Source organism: Ovis aries, chromosome 22 (assembly GCF_016772045.2).
Source record: "Ovis aries strain OAR_USU_Benz2616 breed Rambouillet chromosome 22, ARS-UI_Ramb_v3.0, whole genome shotgun sequence".
NCBI classification, from domain to species: Eukaryota; Metazoa; Chordata; class Mammalia; order Artiodactyla; family Bovidae; genus Ovis; species Ovis aries.
This window is the reverse complement of record NC_056075.1, coordinates 27,350,534-27,366,733: the sequence shown is the minus strand read 5'-3', so window position 1 is coordinate 27,366,733 and position 16,200 is coordinate 27,350,534. Positions and strand designations below refer to the sequence as shown.

General features: G+C 38.9%; 1 protein-coding gene across 5 annotated transcripts in view; it reads left to right on the top strand.

The window, feature by feature from the left end:
• Window positions 1-16,200, top strand: part of SORCS1 (sortilin related VPS10 domain containing receptor 1) — a 580,387-nt gene that overhangs the window by 168,441 nt on the left and 395,746 nt on the right. The window lies entirely within an intron of this gene.

The window sequence follows — 16,200 nt, the reverse complement described above, 5'->3', positions numbered from 1 at the left end:
ATTTATACAGATATATCTATGTGTTTGAGATAAATCTTATATCCTTTACTTTATGAAATATTTTTCAAAAAACTATAATTTTACTATCTATATTATTCTGTTATTTAAAATTTCTGTAATTTACTCAACCTCTGTTTTTAAAGTTTATGCATTATTCAGCTTCTTTTTCTATTATAAATAATGCTGTGATGAATTTTCTTATGCACATATCTTTGACCTTCTTTCAATTATTTGTTTTGAGTTGTTTGCTGTATTTGGTCTTTTTGATAACAGCCATGAATATTCTAGGACTCTTGTGCAGACATATTCTTTTTCAGATATTTGCATTAAAGTATCTGTGTAGGTAACTATTTGATTGGTCAACAACTGAAGAAAGTTCCTTCAGGACCAGATGACTTGCTGTTTTGTTCTGTTAAGGTAGTTCTTTGGCTGTCTTTAGAAACTTACTTTTACATACATACATGTGTGTACATGTGTGTGCACACACACACACATATAGGTGTGCATATGAGGATTTATATTTTTCTAAGTATTTCTACTATGATGGAGGCGACATGATCTACAGTTTTACAGATATTCAGCTCACAAGCCCGAGTATGGGCCTATAGAAGTCCAAGAGGGACTTCTCAGAGGAGCAGACACTTGAACAAAGTCAGGAAGAATATCTGGGAATTAACCAAAGAAGGGACCTGAAGGTTTGTTGTATAGAGAATCCAAACTTACATGTGGGAAATTAGAACACATAGAGACAATAGGATTCTCTGCTTTAAAAATGGATATGCTATGGACTGCTTTTTATTTGTTAATTTTGGGGGGAGGAAGTTTAAGAAACTATTAACTTTTGCTTTTTGTACAATGCTCTATAAAATGCACTTTTGATGGTATCACCAGATAAGTCTTTCAAAGGTACTTTTTTTGAGTATATAAAGACATTAAAGTTTATTCATATAGTAAAACACATTGTGGAGATTATTCTGGTGAAATACTTCTGTATATATTTATAATACATTTACTGGAAAATTATACAGTAAAATAGATTAGAAAATAGAAGGCATAATTAAATCACATTTATTTCTTGACAAATACAATTGTATATATTTAAGATGTAAAATGCGATGATTTGCTATCCATATATGTTATGAAAAGATTACCAAAGTCAAGATAATTAGCACATCCATTACCTCACAGAATTAACTCTGTGTGTGTGTGTGTACTGAGAATGTGTAAGATCCTCTGTCAGTAACTTTAAGTATGCAGAACCGAATTGTTAATTATAGTCATGGATCACTTTTTAATGGTGAAATTCTATAGTCACAGTATTTCCCTCCCTCTCCCTTCTCTTCTTCCATCTCTCCTTTCCTTCTTCCTTGCTCCCAAATATTTAGAACTGTATTAATTATGTAATGAGGGGCAGAGTGGTCCTGATCAGGAGTCAGGACCTTCCCTGGAACATGCTCTCCATCTCTTACAACTGCTGTCCTCACAGGCCAGAGACTCCTTCCAGAGTCACACAGACCCTGCAGATAATGTCATCACCGTGAGGGTTGTGGTGCAAGACTGTTGGTACATTTTTTATGCCTAGAACTTTAGATCTGAAAGAGATACCAGAAAAACATCAGACCTATTATTCCTTCTCAGGCATTTATCTAAATGAGTGATATTCTTGTTTTATGGGACAGCTAAAGCAGGAAGTGACTTCTCAGGATAGATGTAGATACAAATAGAAATGTAGAAATATATTTTATACCTAAACATATAAACATACATGTTCTTATATTGTTGCTCCATTGGAAGAATGCAAAGTGAAAAATTTTTTATGCAGATGAGTACTTTCTATAGGGGGCTTCCCTGGTGGCTCAGACAGTAAAGAATCTGCCTGCAATAGGGGAGACCTGGGTTTGATCCCTAGGTTGGGAAGATCCCCTGGAGAAGAGAATGGGCACCCACTCTAGTATTCTTGCCTGGAGAATTCCATAGACAGAGGACCCTGGTGGGCTTTAGTCCATGGGGTCGCAAAGAGACAGACACAACTGAGGGACTGACACTTTGATCTATAGAATAACTTCTTGTTGTAAGGAGTAGGCCCGAGGGATACATCCCTTAGCTGACTGTCATCAGAACACCAGTCCCCTCATGGGATCTCAGTAACAACCCTGCACTGACTGAGATGTGGCAGTCAATAGTGGGATAAAGACACGGGACACCTCAGTACTTTTGGGTAAATGTACCCATGTTATTTCTTCTGGGATTTAAACTCAGAGCTAAATTATGAAGTGACATAATTTTATGGTTGAGCTCTCCATAGACACAGATGAGATTCTCTGCTGAATGCAGCCTGGATTTGCTAGACACGATTATCTTAGTTCATTTGTAGGCAAGCGCAACATATATACAATTCATGTGAGATAGCATATTCAGGGAAGTTATGCTATTTTCTTAAATTCTCCCAGGTTTTTGCAGCTGTAGAAATGAGGACTCATTAACTACCGTTTCTGCTTCAGTATGTGCTGTGTGGGTTGGAAAAAGTTGCGCACAGCGAGACAGCCCCCAAAAGTGACTGTTTTCGAAGCTCCCTAAATTAGTCCTTGGGTAGGAGCTTTCCCAGGGCCTGGGTCTGACAGAATAATTAAAGGAGAATGGGAAGATTCACTCAATCCATAATTATTTTTTAGTTCCCATATAGTCTGACCTTACAAATTTAGAATTATTGAGAGAGATATTAGTTTGGCTTAATGAGGAGCATGAAAACTGTAACGTTTTAAATTGAAACATGGCTTTATTACTTCGGGCGATATTCAAAACCACAAACTAATAGCTTAACACCTTTTGTGGTGATGCTTGTGGGCCTGCTTTAATGATGAGATAGAGATGATTTTTAATTCACTCGAGGCCATTCCTTTCCCTGATTCGGCATACAAAGCCAGTGGTGTCTGCCATGTTCACTTACTATGTAACACTTTTTTGTTTAATTTACATATTCTCGGATTTTTTTTTTCAAAATCATAAAAGTGACGCATCACCACTGTAAGAAGCCAAAGGAAACTTAATTCTGTGAGAGAAAAGAGTTAATCAATTTCTTCCCTTCCAACTCAAATCTCAGGTATAACCACTAATAACAGTTTGGCATGAATCCTTGTGGCACCAGGTTTAACTGCCTTGGACAGAACACCCAGGAGATGCTCAGGGAATAGTTGTTAAACTAACTTGAAGCAGTCCCCTGCCTCTCCACAGCCTAAGTTTATCACTAACAGTATCCCACTATTTTTCATTCCTGTTAACCCCACCTCAGCTTGGACTTCTATGGCTTCGTTTTTAACTGAATTCTTTCCTGGGCTTCCCACTGACAGATTTGTCCTCTTGTATGCTTCATATGACGTTGGAATAATGGGTCTCAAGTTGCCTGTGCAGTCTTCCCTTGACCAAGAACCCTCCCACCACACCCCCTCAGTGCATAAAGCAAAGAGGATTGAGTGTAGATGCCTCTCCCTCTGGCCCCAGTCTAGCCTGACCACATATCCCATGCAGTTTTCTACCTTACCTCTGAAGTTCTAGACAAACTAGACTTTTGACATTTCTTGTCCATTGCTTGCCCCATCTTGCATCTCTGCTTATGTTTATGCTGATCCTCATCCTAGGATTCAATAAAATATTAATTTTAAGGAACTACTATGTTTAAGACAATGTAGAGGTTCATAAGATAGTATTACTATCCTTTAATATGAGAAATGTTTGGATAAGTATACAAGAAGCTCTAATAAGATAGTCTTTCCCCCATCTCCCACGATTTGTTTCCATATCAGCAACATCTTCATGTAGTAGTCTCTCAAAAGAATCACTGACATCTATCTTTTCTCCCCTCTTTGAAATTGGCATTGGTCCTTCTCCACAATCCACATTCCCATACTTCATATTTTGCCTCATGTTATAACTGTGTCGGTATGTTATTTCACCCACTAGACTGTAAATTTCCTTGAGGACAGGGATTGCGCCTTTCATTCATGGGTCCTTTGAAGCAAGCAAGTACTGAGAATAATGTGTTAAAATATGAGTTTATTAAAAAAAAGAAAAAAAAGAGTTTATTAATTTGTATTGTTCAGTGTTGTCTGTACCATCTAATTTAAATACTTACTTTGTGTAAGCCAGATGTTAGTGTGAGGCTTACTGAAACTCAAGTTTCAGGTAAAATTGTAGCTAAGGTTTCTGTTAGTTCTTAGGAATGTGGTGGTAGAGTATGTTCTTAGGACCACTTGGTATCCAGTTCATGGGTGTGCATCAGACACCATAAAATACAAATCATTGTCTGGTTGCTATAGTAACAGCTTTGGGGGAAAAAAATCACTTATTTCCAGTCTTTGTTAGTCTTGTAGGTTTAATTGAAGATTTGGCAGGAAATGGGGAGAAATTAGTGACACAGGCACGTAGGTTTCTACCATGACTCTTGTTAGATTTCTCTTTCTTTCCTCTCTTACCAGTACTCTCTTCTCCTCACCTGCTCCTTTCCAGTTTGTTTCAGAAACTCCAAACTTTGTCTCCCATGGCTCAGCTGGCGTCTGCTGAGACCTTTTTAAGAAAGTACCAAGTAAGAGAAAACAAATAGGAACAAAGAATATAAAACACACAAAAGATAAAAACCTACGATCCAGGTCTATTTCCAAAGACATTTCCTCCTAGGAGGAATTCTGGTGTCAGTCGTCAAGATAATACAATTTTCCCTTTCTTGTTACACTTGAGAAATTCATCTTCATCATGCATAAGTAAAATTCTGAGCTCAGCCCTTGGCTGAATTTGTAAGGCCTGAATTAAGGAGGTGTAGCCTTGAGGCCAGGAAATGGCAACCCACTCCAGCGTTCTTGCCTGGAGAATCCCAGGGACGGGGGGTCCTGGTGGGCTGCCGTCTATGAGGTCGCACAGAGTTGGACACAACTGAAGCGAGTTAGTAGCAGCAGCAGCAGTCTTGAGGCTACTGCCTGATCTGGAAACAAGAACGGCTCAGGAGTCCCTGAAGCTAAGTTATTGTTAGAAAGAGCTGAGCTTCTGCTGGTACAAATGGAAATAGTTTGTCTTAGAAGTCAACTCAAAGTGATTTCTCTTCTGACAGAGTGAAGAGATGGGCGAATAAATATGTACTCTAAACTCTGAAATCCTGTTTCTGCTGTGTAATTTAAGGCCAGGGACTAAGCCCGTTTTCTTAAATGAAACAAACGGCGCTATAAATGGTAATAGGAACAATGCATCTTCACTGTTTGATGTGACTCTGATGAGCTCCTGTTAATGAAACAGGACACAGCAGATGGAAAACGATCAGTGCTGAAGACGGAAGATAGGATTCCATATGAAAAACAGACTCGAGTGTCTAGAGAGATCATATCTCAGAGAAGAAAAATGATCTTTGTCTATTTGGGTGTGTATGGCACTGTGTTTGGCAATGTGTGTGTGTATGATGTGTGTGTGTATGTGATGGATGTGGGTGTTTATCCATGTATGTGTTAGGTAGTGGTGGTAAATGGGGTGTATGTGCCTGTGTGTGTGTTTGGTAGTGTATGTGTGTATGCTGGGTTATGTGTATTTCATGTATGTTTAAGTGCATATTTAGTGGTCTGAGATGCTAGGCATTCTGTGTGGGTTTCCATTAAGCCTGACTCCTATAAATCTATAGCTGTGGCTTCACTCTGCCTCTTAGGTAGGTATTTAGGGACCTGCCTTCATTTGACCAACTGTAAAACTTTAAAAGTTTAGTTGCTAGTTCTTTTTTTTTTCCCTGAGTAATTAATTTGTTATTGTTTTAAAGTTTCATTTTATGTTGAAGTATAGCCAATTAATGCTGTTGTGATAGTTTCAGGTGCACGGCTAGTTATTTCTTAAGATTTTAATTTGAATTCTTCTTGACTAACCTCAGATCTCAAGAATTATTCAGCACTAAAGTTCTGTAGTCAGTGACAAATGGGAGAACTGAAAAAGAATACAGGGGGGCTGCTATTTAATTGCTCATTTATTATCTTTACCATTTGATTCTACTCTAGAGGCTGTTAGCTTTACTAGCCACAGAAATTAATTTTTGCAAAGTCCAAAACTGTAGGAGCTCAATGTATCAGAGGGGTTATTTTTAGAAGCGATAAAACCGTTCCATTTGTTGTTTAAAATGAGGTAATGCTATGCATGTGTGGAGCGGGACAGAGTTTGGAAATATTTAGTGCTAATGAATAATTCAGTTTGATTTACTAGAGAAATGAAAGGCTATGGCATTCTGCCCTTCTCTTAATGTAAAAAAGATAATGGCTGTTTCACTTTAACGGTGTATCAGAAAGTATCTAATATAGCTTATGTTAATTCCAGGTCAAGTCATCAGCCTTTAAAAGTAGTTTAAGACTGGCTGTCATATTAAAGAACACTCAAAAAGAAAAGGAGAGTGAGATGAAATTGTGCTCAATAGTTCCTTTACCTCACCCATACCCAGGCCTCCTTACAGCTTTCCTTTAGTTTTATCTCTGCTGCATAGCTTTACAGTTTTAAGTATAGTTGATTTACAGTATTGTGTTTCAGATGCATAGAACAGAGATTCAGTTACACACACACATTTGTTGTTGTTCAGTCGCTAAGTTGTGTCTGACTGTTTGTGACCCCATTGACTGCAGCACGCCAGGCTTTCCTGTCGTCCACTGTCTCCTGGAGATTGCTCAGATTTATGTCCATTGAGCCGGTGATGCTATCTAACCATCTCATCCTCTGCTGCCCTCTGCTCCTTTGGCTTTTTTTTTAATGTGAATATGTTTATAATCTTTTTGAATTTGTTTCCCTTGCAGATTATTACATAATATTGAACATAGTTTTCTGTACTGTAGAGTAGGTCTTCCTTGGTTATCAAAATGTGTTCTTAACTAAAGAAAGTAGCCAGAGGTTGGGAATCCTGATCAGAAGAAAGGTGTTGTGAATGACCCCAGCAATTAAGGTGACCCAGCAGCTTCATTTGTGCTGTTATGCTGACACCTCAGAGGCTGAGATTTCAGAAGCTAAGCTTCATCCTGTAGCTGTTACTTGGCACAGAAAGTTCTATACCCCTTGACTGAGGAGCATTTTAATAAAAGACTAACAAGTCACGTAAAGGCAATGGATATGACCATGTGTGATTTATGTCTGTTAGAAGATGCTTATGAAATCTGTGAGCCTGACATCATCAATACCAGGAGGCTTTGCAGGTTAGGCTTCTGTTTTGTTTTTGTTTTCTGTTTTTCCTTCTAGTTGCATTGAATTGCAACTAGAAGTTGCATTGAATTGCTTCCTAAAGCAGAAGCAGACAGTGAAAGTATCTGCTGAATCCCTGAGAAGTAACCAGTATAAATGGTCTTAAATGCAGAGTCCATCCGTCCTTTCTCCTCTCCCTACCTGTGTAGCTGTGAATAGGGGAGGTGGATGTCAGGGATGGGGATCCTTGGGAGGCAGTTTAGTGTGATGGGAGAAGCACTTCACCAAACGAAAGTGTGGTTTTTAATTTACGGATGCTTATTTTTACTGAAAAAATGGTCAAATCATATTCTCCCACTTTGAACCACATTGTATATGTAGACTTAGGAAAAGTCATTCAGAGAGTGGCACAGACTTCTCTGGCTTCTGAGGCCCCTTAGGAGGTTTCCAGAGGTTTTCTGTCCTGGTTTTAGTTTTTCTTCATATGACTTGAAACATGTCCCTTGTTTTGCATGAGTATAAAGTGTTTGGAAATGATATAAATCGAAGGAGTGACTCTTTTTGCAGGCTGAGTTAGGGGATGACTCGGTGGCAATATGTCTACAACAGGAGAGGCTCGCTGTGATCAGAGAGAACTAGTGGGTCAGATTCGGTGAATTTGCGCCAGCAGTGAGGTTCCAGGAGCCTGTCGAAGCTGCAGGTGTGGAAAAATATGTCAGAAATTCAGAAGCAGTGGCCCTCATGAGCAGGACTGGGCATGCTGTGAGCAGCTTGGGCCAGAGACTGACAGCAAGGTGAAGGCTGGGTTCATCAACCATTTGTAACACACCTACTATGCACCAGACATTGTGCTGAGGATAAAGATAAATAATGTGAAGTAAATAATGTGAAGTTCTTCTCTCAGGGTAGTTAACATTCCTGAGAAAGAGGATATCAGAGCACTATTTTATGTAATTCCAGCTTTGTGGTCACAACATTACCCGACAACTTAAAGGCACCGACTGTTCTGGTGCAGTTTTGCAAAGAAAAAAAAAAGGATGTAAAAATAATTTTATATATTCCTCCTCCTCTTTCCTTTTCTCTAAATGAAGATCCAAAAAAATGCAATGAGAATGGAGTTCCATATGCTTCTTTTGTAATTTTCAGCATATTTCCTTTCATTTTAGAAAACATGATAGATATTCCTTTTTAACTGCCCTGGGCACTGGGCAAGTTTCCCTGAGCGGTAGAGACATGGAGTTTAAGTTCCTTGTAAACTGGACTTTGTCATTTCCCCCAAAAGTACCTTCACTAATCACATTATGTAGGTTACACACTCTGGTCAAATCATCCAGAATGATCACCATATTGCCTGTCTGCTGTTTTATCTTTAAGATCCCTCATTTGCAAATGGAACAATTGTAGCTCTGAAAACAGTATGCTTCTGATTTCTTGGTACAGACAGAGGCAGGTAGAAGAGGGTGGGTACTGGCTGTGAGAAGTTATGCATGTGACTTTAATGTGGAACTCAAACTGATTTCTAAGGATCCTAGGTTTCTCGTTTCCCCGTTACAGGGGAAAATCTGTGACTTGGTGGAAAATTACACATTATAGCACACCCTTCTGGTAGTTCTCCGACTCTGATTTTGTGAGAGCTAGTTTTTAAGTGTTTAAATTGTGTGTAGATAAATGATAACAACAAACCACAATTTTGCCTATGAAAAACATACCACATCCTGACCTGTAGAGACTCTACCAGTTCACTCAAGCCTCTGAAAGTAGTTTTGCCTCCTTTTGCATATTCATTTCAACACACTGTTAATCTATATACGATACGTTGATACTGTGTTGCACTTCTCCTTTGATTGGTTAAAACATCTTCCAAGTTCCCCCTTTATGAGTGTATGTGGTTATATATCTGTGTATGTTACTGATTGACTCACTTGGGCCTTATATGTAAATTGTGTTGTGAAAATTCTAGTGTTTTATTCAAATTAAAGCCCAAGTATGTTGAGCACATTATTCTAATGGTGGTGGGGGGAAAAAAGCCAAATAAATGCCATTGTGATTTATTTTTATATCTATATGATTTTACCATTTTTTGAAAAGTTACCTTTCAGAGCTGTGTTCTTATCACCATTGCTACTGTTCTGACTATTACTGTTGCTACAACTATTGCTTCCAGCGTGACTGATATTTTGGGGACAGTGTTTTAGTGCTCAGCTTCCCATGTAGTCCTAACTTTGGAATAAAAGAGCAACGTAATGCTCCAGAAAAGCAGCACCTTTATTAGCTTTTATTTAACTTTTAGTAACTAGTATTAACCTACCTCACCTGGCAAAATGAAGCTGAAATTCCCCATTTCCTGCTGCCCCTTCCCAATTTATAGGATAACTTGGTGTTTGCTTTGTCTATAGTAATCCCCACCAGAACTTAGCAACTTGATGAATGGATCCCATTAGTTTTCTTGCCTACCCAGACAGATGTGTAACTCTAAGATTCAGCAGGTTTGTTTCAGATTTCTAATTCATTCCTAAAACTGTTCCTTCTCCTTCCTTCTGTTATTCTACTCTCATTTTTTAACCCCTAATACCCACATGTATTTTATACCTCCTTTCAGTTATTACTAATAGTCTTCCCATTGACGAGGCTTTTGTTTGATCTTTTTGGGATTTACTGGGATGGTTTACTTTGCTTTCTTTGCCCAAAGGGTAGAGAGGAGGCAGAATGCATTTTGGTGCCTGCTCTGGGGTGTTTGTCAACGCTTAGCCAGATTGCTGCCAATGAATTATTGCCTGTTCATCGTTCCCTTCTCCTCAAAAATATTCAGCACCATTTCAGAATGTTATATCGTGAGTTCTTAAACCGTCACTGGTATTTTCACATTCAAGTAATGCTGCATAACACATTTGCCAGAAAAGTTTAACTTTAAGACCGATTACTTCTACTTCAGGGCAAAAACAGTTCAGTGGCATATACTTCTGTCCAAAATAGTTTTAATCAGCTGTTAAAATTAAATCATCATTTAAATTGATTGCATTTTTAAGAAAAATGGCTTAGAATCTTTTCTCAAAGTGTCTATTGACTTAAATATGGATCAACTGCTATAATTGTATCTCTGTAATCTTTGATATTTTTGTGATATCCTATTTTTTAAATTTCCTGATTACTTAGAGCTGAATTATATGCTGAGCCGTAACATGTGCTATTCTGTGCTTAGTGGCTCAGTCCTGTCCAACTCTTTGCGACCCCATGGACTGTAGCCTGCCAGGCTGCTCTGTCCATGATTATTCTTCAGGCAAGAAAACTGGAGTGGATTGCCATGCCCTCCTCCAGGGGATCTTCCCAAGCTAGGGACCAAACCTAGGTCTCCTGAATTGCAGGCAGATATTTTACCATCTGAGCCACCAGGGAAGCCCAAGAATACTGGAGTGGGTAACCCATCCCTTCTGCACGGGATCTTCCTGACCTACGAATCAAACTGGGGTCTTCTGAATTGCAGGCAGATTCTTTATCAGCTGAGCTGCCAGGAAAGCCCAAGCAGTGACTTACTGTTAGAGAAATTGATGCCTGATTATATTCTTTTTCTCTGGCTCTTGTTTTTAAGACATTCAGTATATTTTCTAAGGATTTTTGTCATGCTGTGGTCATTTTACATAAAGAGTTGACCACAAAAGAATCAATTCTGTAGGTAGGAGAATTTGAATAACATACAAATTGCTTGAAACTCCTTGGGACTACATTTAATTAGAGTTTGAATGAGCCTATATTAATTTTATCTTTCTTATCAGGATCATGAACTAGGAATATGTTTATTTTGAATGTTTCCTTTCATGTATCTTATTTCTCCTTTTTCATATCACCGCCTTAGATGAATTAAATTTACTTGGTTGATTGTATTCTTAGTCACTCAGTTGTGGCCAACTCTCTGTGGCTCCATGGGTTGTAACCCACCAGGCTCCTCTGTCCAGGGAATTTTTCAGGCAAGAATTCCAGAGCAGGTTGCCATTTCCTCTTCCAGGGGATCTTCCTGATGCAGGAATCGAATTACTCCTATGTCTTCTGCATTGGCAGGGGGATCCTTTACCATTAGCGCCATCTGGCAACTTGGTTGCTTATTAATTTCCAAAAGGGTAGGTTTTTTTTCCCTCTTATATACATTCAAATAAAGCATTGGTAGTTTCAGCTGTGAGTTTTGGGGTTATGGCAGCATGTCAGATTGGCGGTGATGTTTGTTACAGAATGAAGAAAAGTATTATCTAGTTTTCCAGCTTTGAAAATTTTTTTGTTTGAAAAAGGAATTCTTGGGCAATCCTCTAGAATCCAATGTTCTAATTCACAGTCCTGCCTGTATCATGTCCCCTCTGTCTTTGATAATTAAATCTTTTATTTCTTTGGGCCTCATATTTTCTGTGAAATAGCAATGATAAATAGTAATAGGATGCTTTGAGGGTTATATTGAATACAGTTTGCACTCAAATATAATCCAAACTACCAGTACAGCTCCATGTAAAATTGTCACAAACTGAAGCAAGCTGTCTGAGTGCAGTCATGAAAACTTTCTGAAAACAAAGGCATGGAAAAGAGCCTCCAGCCCTACTCGGGGAACTGAAGAGGCATTCATAACCTTGGCCCTGGAAATAGTGTCTAGACTTACCTTGAAAGTCCTGTGAGAAATTTGCGGGATCTTATAATTGACAGGAAAGCCTAGTATTGGGATCTGCAATACACATCATGAAAGCACTGTGCAGTTTCGCCATTGTAGAAAAAGCTGTAGGAAATGCATGATATGTTTCACTCTGTTATAATCCCTTGCTATTAAGTCCAAAATTGGCCTCTATTTTCCTGGCTTGAGCCTATACAGAAGAGCATTCCAGTTCCTCATTGTCATGACTAGGAGAGGAGGACTGAGCACTGTGAATGTTGGGGAAGCATCTCTTGTGCAAAGCCAGGGCTCCTTTATCATTGCTAGTGCTTTTAAGCCCATGCAGACTCTAGCTCTGAAGAGATGTACCCAAAACAAATTACAAACAAGCATCCAACCACTTATTTATTGTGATCCTGTGTTGATTGCTCAGGCCTCACCTTTTTATTTCCTGTATCTCTCTTCCTCTAAGTTATTGAAACAGTATTCATTCTGAGTCACATTGTGTAACATGGACTATTTAATTGGGTAAACTATTTCATCTCTTTCACATCTGTCACTGGTAGAAGTGGAAATAAGAAGACTGAAAAGAGTAATTTACTTTTACCATCAGAATCAGATTCTCAATGTAGAAATTAATGAGACGTTTGCATAATTTCGAAATGAAGCTGCCAGAAGAAAATGGAAAAATGATTTTATACAACCTCAATGTCTTGCTTTTTCTTTTTCCTCTTAACTCTCCTCTTTTTCTCCTCTGTTCTCTTTCTCCCTGCATAGGCCTTCCTTTTCCACCTTCTAGTGTTTTCTGTAACATACCTTCGAGTTAAAATCCAGCTCTGCTTCAACGGTAATGAACTTTTAGTCAAAGACTGATAATTATTTGTGATGCTCAAGGCTGAAATCAAGGATTCATCTTCCCTTGGTTCTCTTGACTTTGTTCCAAAGGCATAACTACTTTGTTAGTATAGCTGGCGGGCATAAGTTGAGGACTCATACAGAGAAGATCTATTCAGAGAAAATCAGTTTTCAAGTTAGAATTGCCTACTGCAATTAAGATTTTAAGCATTTCAGCCAAGCTCACCAATTAATCTGGCTAAACATCTATTCTTCTTGTTTCAGGTTCTAGTCCCTTATATCTGAGGAATGGAAAGGCCAGGATAAGGGTGTCAAGTCCCATCCAGCTTGTCAAACACATCATTGTGGAGAGAATTATTAAGCCATTTGACTTCTGCAACCAGCACACGGGGAAGCTAAAATAACACTCTCGCTTCTAGAACACATGCTGAGTAGGCATCAGCTTGGGTAGAAAGTTTTCTTGTATCCCAAGGGCCTTACATGTCAAATATAAAATGGAAGTCAAAGGCAATGGAAAATCAAACTCTGTGCTGACCTGGTATTTGACAAATGGCTAAACATAAGCAGAAGTCAGATTAGTTAGGCACATAGAATATTGAAGAGCTGAAAAGGTAGCAGCTTTCATTTCAACATGGTGTAGAATTTGTGCTCTGATGTGCTGCAGCTATCCGTGATTATGGATGTTGTGGTTGTTCAGTCATTCAGTCATGTCCAATTCTATGACCCCATGGACTGCTGTCCTTCACCATCTCTCAGAACTTGCTCAAACTCATGAACCCTGAGTTGGTGATGCCATCCAACCATGTCATCCTCTGTCATCCCCTTCTCCTCCTGCCTTCAATCTTTTCCAGCATCAGGGCCTTTTCCAATGAGTGAGCACTTTGTATCAGGTGGTCAAAATATTCGAGCTTCAGCTTTGGCATCAGTCCTTCCAATGAATATTTGGGGTTTATTTCCTTTGAGATTGACTGGTTTGATCTCCTTGCTGTCCTTGCTGGATGAATCTTGCTGGGTGAGATTATGGATGAGTCTTCCTCTAAGCAAAACCTATTTTGTCTTCCTCTAAGCAAAGACTATGAAAAGCACAAATGTTCATCATTCATTTTGCAAAGGATAATCTACCTCAATGAAAAGAAATGTCTAATAATATTTCTAAATTATAAACTCTTTTAATGGAAGTATAATCATTTTTGCATTTTTCATTGGTCATGTTTGCCTCTTTTATTTTAGGAATCATTTTACTCAGTGTCTTAAAAGTAGACCTTTTTCATTAACTGTGTGTGTGAGTGCAAAATGAAGAGGATTATAGGAAGAAATAGGAAGTGGAAAATGAAGGCTTAAATGCTCTCCAGTCTTCTTAAATCCTGTTATTTTTAATTGTAACTATTTGGTCCCCATTTACCTTTGTGATCTATGCAGTCATATACTATGATATCAGTAGCAGCATTCTTTCTGATCAAAGAATCATTTAAAACATGCAGGAGGCTTCCAAATCTGTGTAGACTGTGAGAATAATTTGAGTTTTCAGAGTAGAATGAAAGTTTGGTTCTTTCAGTCCTGGACTGGAAAAGATGTATTGGTTTAAAGGGACCTAGAGAGACTATCTCTTTGCCTCTGAGTGGATTATCTTAAAAACTATATGCTATTTCAGAGATGTCTTCATTACAAGGGTGTTTTTTGCAAGGTGACCCTTTTTCTTGTACCTGTTCAGTAAATATATGACCCATATTAACAACTGCAGATGACACTATCCTTATGCCTGCAGATGGTGACTGCAGCCATGAAATTAAAAGACACTTACTCCTTGGAAGAAAAGTTGTGACCAACCTAGATAGCATACTAAAAACTAGAGACATTATTTTGCCAACAAAGGTCCATCTAGTCAAGGCTATGGTTTTTCCAGTAGTCATGTATGGATGTGAGAGTTGGACTATAAAGAAAGCTGAGCACCGAAGATTTGACACTTTTGAACTGTGTTGTTGGAGAAGACTCTAAGAGTCCCTTGGACTGCAAGGAGATCCAACCAGCCCATCCTAAAGGAAATCAGTCTTGTATATTCATTGGAAAGACTGATGTTGAAGCTGAAACTCCAATACTCTGGCCACCTGATGCGAAGAACTGACTCATTTGAAAAGAGCCTGATGCTGGGAAAGATTGAAGGCGGGAGGAGAAGGGGACGACAGAGGATGAGATGGTTGGATGGCATCACCGACTCAATGGACATGAGTTTGAGTAAACCCTGGGAGTTGGTGATGGACAGGGAGGCTTGGCGGGCTGGAGTCCATGGGGTTGCAAAAGTCAGACATGACTGAGCAACTGAACTGAACTGAATATTAACAGCAACATGGATGGAGCTGAATTATCAATATGTGTACATAAAGAGAAGTTCTGCTTAAGAATGGACAATGTCAGTGAAGGCATAGTCAGAACTAATTGCTTAACTTGAAAGTACTGAGCGATGAGGGAGGGAGAATGGTGATGGTGGATAATAAGAAGAGGCTGTGCTGGGGAAATTGCACTATGGGTCCGAGTTAAAGTGTCAGCACTGTACTACTGAATGGAGACAGCATGGAGATGAGTGGTAGTGAAAAGAAGTAAGAGAGAGTGAACTACCATACATCAAGGCCACTGCTTACTGTTAGTGAACTTGACAGAATGAGGACACTGCCAAGGGGGACAGACAGCCTGAAGAGGGGCTTTAGGGAAGGCACTTGGAGTACTCTAATGTCATTTAAATTAGAGCAAAAAAGCCCCTCCTAAGGACATTTGATCCTTGTCTCATCAGTACACGATTATGTTTTATAGGATAACCTCCTCCTCTTTGCTCGGTATACTATAAGTTTACATGATGTGACTTCTGGCTGATTCCCCTGGAGGTTATTACAAAGTCTAAAGATATTTCTGTGTTACAATTGTGTTAAGGCATATTTTGAGACCTGATTTTATTTATTGCAGAGCATTGCAAGCATTTATACTGCTGTATGAGTGCTAAATATTAATTCCCCCCCCCCCTTTTTTTTCTCTCTATTGATACCCAGGTATCAGGTTAGAGTATAATTTCTGGGAAAGTAGTCAAACGCTTCCTAGGAACTGCCCTACTTTACTCTTAAGAGGCTTCCGTCTTGCTGAGTATTCTAAAATAAATAAATAAATAAATGTTTATCTACCCATTTTTCAATCCAGTGGCTTCCCTGGAAATGTTGAATTTCTCTCTAGAAGTAGACAGATTTTCTTGGATACTGAAAAATCCAGCTGATGAACTGGTGTAATCTCAGCCCTCTAGCTCTAGGTTATACGGAGCAGCCTCACCTTAGCCAGCAGCAAGCAGAGAGAATGTATTTTTCATACACCACCTGTCAGCTGAGATATGGATACTGCCCTTTTCCTGGTACCTCTCTGAGAAAGCAATAATTTAAAACCCACCTGTGTTTTAGATCTTAGGAGTAAGTAAATAGATTGATCCCTTTGCCTTGTGTAAATGCAGGTATGGTATAACTCACATTTTATAGAATAAAGGTGCTCTTCAAAGTTGTCATGTGAAG